Source organism: Limulus polyphemus, unplaced genomic scaffold, assembly GCF_000517525.1.
Source record: "Limulus polyphemus unplaced genomic scaffold, Limulus_polyphemus-2.1.2 Scaffold794, whole genome shotgun sequence".
Lineage (NCBI taxonomy): Eukaryota > Metazoa > Arthropoda > Merostomata > Xiphosura > Limulidae > Limulus > Limulus polyphemus.
In genome coordinates this window covers 376,321-381,307 of record NW_013666404.1, presented here as the reverse complement: position 1 = coordinate 381,307, position 4,987 = coordinate 376,321, and the positions used below count along the sequence as shown (strand labels likewise).

Here is a 4,987-nt window from a genome sequence, read left to right as displayed (position 1 = left end):
GCAATTTCGTAATGTGAAACTATACATATACAAAAACTAAAAGTATATTTTGACCTGGCGGCGATATCTACATCTCAAATGGTGTAAATATATATATATATATGCTGATGCATTATATATATACAATACATATTATATATGTATACAAAACTAAAATCCTTGTTTTAGAAGCAATTAAAACCACTTTTACTGAACTTATTCAAGAGTACCGAATTCACTAAATCAAACAGATGACGTCACGTTATTTATACTTATAATAGCCAATAATCCCACACATTATCAGAACAATTATGAATTCCTTACTTGCATAAAAGTTATAAATCACCCAATACCAGAAATTAAACTCGATTAAGTATTGACTATTTATAGGTTGTTGTTTTTGTTTTGTTTTTGTTTTTGGTAAATTCACTCTAGATATGATAATATCGGAAATGTGTTGAAATTACCAATGGACTGTTTGTGAAGTGTTTTTGCATCGACCAAATGAAGCGTAGTTGTGACGGAAACACAAAATACTATGTATTACGTTTATGGACATTGGCCCTGATAAGAGAAATATAAACAGTATTAAAATAATGCATCTTCTAGCCCTGTTTACGCGAATTTTTAAATAGCATTTTACAGTATTTTTAACACACAGTAAAGAAGGAAGAGGTATAGACTGAACCTGACCTTCCAGATCTACAAAGACCTAAAGCCTGATACCGACAACAACAACAACAAAAACTAAAACTCGAGTTAGCGGAGATTTCTAAATTTGGGCGCCAATGACGAACTCTTTTCTTATGTGGCCCGATACGAAAGTGTTACATTAATATTGCACTGATAAAAAGATGTAATTGTGAAGTGTTACCGAGATCGATGTAACTTCGGTTTTGTTAATACAATCTGAAAATCCGGTCAGACGTGGCCATATCAGCGATTACTGTAAACAATGGTTCACATCCCGTTGTAGCAAAAACGCGCTCCTAAGGTTGAGACCTGGTGGTCAGGGCGCTCAATCTGCAGGTCGCAGGTTCGAATTTCCGTCCCACCAAACATGCTCACATGCTGGGTGCATTATTATGTGCTGATCAATCCCACTATTCGTTGGTAAAAGAGTAACCTAAGAGTTGGCGGTGGGTGGTGATGGCTAGCTGCCTTTCCTTTAGTCTTTCACTGCTAAATTTGCGATGGCTAATGCAGCAAGCCCTCGTGTAGCTTTGCGCGAAATTCCAAACAAACCCAACCTAATTTTAAGGCCTTACGTGCTCTATGAGAGTGGCGGTCAAATCGCACTGTTTGATTAGAGAAGAGTATCCCAAGAGACGGCGGTAGGTGATGTTGAGTAGCTGCCTTCCCTTTATAGTCTATCAATTCAAAATCTGAGATGTACAGACAAGCCATTATATAACCTTTTGCGCCATAAAGCCCCAAACAAATAACCAACTTTACGCGAAGATCTCAAACAAACATAAAAATCCGTATTGCGTGATGAAGAGTATATATTAGTGGATTGGATTCGTGACGTTCTACTGGTCACTCAACGGTAAAAGGTTTTATATCTCGTGTTTCTTTACAAGGCTGGCTCTGTTTCCTTGATGACGTTTGTCTAGTATGAAAATATTCATGTGGGACTTCACACAGAGTGCCCTGACAAAACAGCAAGAATAGTATAATATAACACTACAGTAGGCGAATTCAGTTATTTCTATTGTAGTAATCGTATACACGTTACAGACAACACAACCACCCCGCAGCGCTAACTAGCGGGGGTGTGAATTTTGAAAAGAGCGTGATTTTGTTACTTTCTCAGTGGGGGTGGTCTTTATGTAATTGTAACTCAGGACGTCTATTCAAGTTCCATAAAGTTAATTTCTCCGCTAGGGGGTCAACCACGTGCGTTAGGTAACACTGCCGCGTTTAAAGATTTTTATGACGCAAATGAGTTATCTATGTAGCTAATCCTTTGCAATTTGATCCTATTTTTCTCTACCTACAAGCCTAACATTCGAACCCTGCTGTGTTATAAGGATACTTTGTACAAAAATCCTCAATACTATCCTTTGTGAAAAAGCTGTAGGATATCTTTTTTTTTATTAGCTAGCACAATATCTAACTGTTTTTCTTTTTTTTTCTTTTTTTAAGTTGAGAAAATTCGATGTTGTATGATTCGAAACAATTAATGTTTTGTTTTGTGTAATGGGAGGGAAGGTTCATCGCTCTGGTGAAAAAAAAATATTGCCCCTTTTATATTTTCATAAAATTAAATGCACGCGCATACCATGTTGGACAAATTAGTATTATCATCCTTCTTGGCATAAATCTGTTTTTTTTATGTTGCAATTAATTCAGTATGAGCAGCAGTCAGAGACCTTTGACCTAGTGTGACTTGAGCAATTATCTGCGATACACGTGCAACCACAAGTTCTGTTTTTTAGAGTAAATATACGTCGTGGGTCATACTGCTTTTGTATATACTAAGAACCCTCTAGCGGAAAAACGGGCTCATGGACTTTGAAAAAGTGTTAATGAAACGTAACAGACATTCCATCACCGACTAGTTATCCGCAATGTCTTTTTTATATCCAAAGTGTTCTATACTCTTTAACATCAATGAGCTTAATTTAAATCAGCGGTAATTGTACGAACTTATAACGCTAAAATTCAGGGTTCAATTCAATGGTACAACCAAGATTTTTTTTAGAGGTTCACTTTTAATCCAACATTTTCTATATGTTATAGTTCTTAAATATATTCCGTGTATATTAACAGGATTACAGAGTGAATACCAAAATCATAACTGTATACATCATCATTGTAAGCCCCCCAGTGGCACAGCGGTATGTCTGCGGACTTACAACGCTAGAATCCGGGTTTCGATACTCGTGGTGGGCAGAGCACAGATAGCCCATTGTGTAGCTTTGTGCTTAACTACAAACAAACAAACATAATTTTAAAATAGTTAATACTGCAAAAAAGTGTTTAACTGTCTGAATATAATTGTTTTTCTAGTAAATATGTTATTTTAATTTTTTTTATCGAACTTCTAAAGTTCATGCTTAAGGTAAAGGTCTGAGCTCTCCAAACCCTTCCCCTTTCTGAAGTGCATGGTTCGATACTCGCGGTGGGAAAAGCTACACATTGTGTAGCTTTGCGCTTAAAACAAACAAAATTTCAGAAAAAAAGCAACTTGTGCGTTTTGTTCTTTTTAACGTTTTTTTTTTTACATTTGGAATATTTGAAATTGTTTTATCTATGTATGAAGGTTTTCTTTTTTCAAACATTTCACTTGGATTCTTATACTTTATTATGTTTACTTCGAAGGACTCTGAAGTTGCCAAATTGGTATAGAAATCAAAAGTTTTTTATTTGTGAGTTTTATTTTATATGTATAATAGTATAATTGTTCGTAGGTTTACAAGTTACTTTATTCTGATGTTACTCTTCAACCACTGTTATATTGTTCGACGAAATAACATTTAAATATTGTGATACATAATTTTTTGGACGATAAAATATCATTACCAAGCGTGTGTGAGAGATAAACGAGAAATTATGGGATGGTGAAATTAGACAGTTTGAGGTATGCAACAAATAAAGAATGTTGACCGTTCAACTGGTTAAAAACAACGTCACGACACTGCCTTTAGTTTGTGGATGGTAATGTCTAAATCACCTCGTTCCAAATCGTGTAACATAATTTCGATGGTTTGTGGTTTCAGTTCTTATAACGCTGTTGTCCTAGCATTAAAAATGTTTATTCTTTCTTTATCCATCTGTCTCTCTACTTGCTTATATGTCTTACTCTTGAGTCACATATGCACGCTTGTACTCCGTACCTTTTAAAACCTATTAAGAAATTAACACATAAGCGTTGATTTTGGGACTTTCTGAAAGTTTACAGTAATGGTTAAAAATCGTATAAACTTTCATTTTTTATGTTCAGATGTTCATTTAAAGAGGACCTACGCGAAGACCAGAAGAATGCGTTGGTAAAATAGTCAGATCGACGGAAATCTACGGCAAACGACATAAAAAAAGAGATGGTTTGACATTATTAGAGAGGACACGGAGACGTGCGAGTTAGAAGAAGAAGACGCCATGATGAATCGGAATAAATGGAAGCAAGGGAGTTGCAAAACGACCCCCACAATTATATGGTAGCTTTCAGAAACCTATTTCAGGAGTGTATCGTTCTTGCAATTTTAAACTATATTTCCGTTACCAAATAAAGAACATTTTCCCAATAAAATTAATAAAAATTTTAGTGTGATTATTTCTATATATAGCCAGCCAATTTCCAACGTTTAAATTTATGCGAAAAGCTCGTGTTTGTTGGTATGGTGTCGCCATCTATGAAGAATAATTTATATTTTACGTAATTCAATTATAAAACATTTTCTACGTCAATTTTAATGTAAATGTTTTATACCACAATTTAATTTAGTAGTAATTAATTGCTATTATGGAAGTAATCTTATAATATCCCAAAGTTTCACGACTCAAGTTAATTGATGGGTACAATATGGAAATATCAGTTTGTATCATAAATTCAAGAATATTTTCTTTATCCAGGTAGTATATATTCTTCACAATCCTATTAAAAGCGGATGCTTACGAAAGAGAACATGTTTTTATATGCCACAAGTTAAATTTCCTTGTGTAATATGTTATCTATCATTATATAGTTCAGCATAGTATGTCTTCTGACAGGACACTTTTCCACTATAGTTTGTCTACTGTAAGGACATATTTCCAGTACATTATGTCTTCTAACAGGACATTTTCCCAACATAGATTGTCTTCTGATAGGACATTTTCCCAGTATAGTTTGTTTACTATTAAGACATATTCCCAGTATAGTTTGTTTACTATTAAGACATGTTCCCAATATAGCTTGTTTACTATTAAGACATATTACCAGTATAGTTTGTTTACTATTATGACATATTCCCAGTATAGCTTGTTTACTATTAAGACATATTACCAGTATAGTTTGTTTACT

The 4,987-nt window shown here is 34.4% G+C and overlaps 1 long non-coding RNA gene across 1 annotated transcript in view; it reads left to right on the top strand.

The window, feature by feature from the left end:
* The window catches only part of LOC111086023, a 65,559-nt gene extending 61,321 nt beyond the window's left edge, over positions 1-4,238 (top strand). Inside the window, exon 2 of the long non-coding RNA XR_002610795.1 lies at positions 3,929-4,238. This is a non-coding gene — a long non-coding RNA (uncharacterized LOC111086023). The remainder of the gene's footprint in view (positions 1-3,928) is intronic.
* Positions 4,239-4,987: the final 749 nt, after the last annotated feature.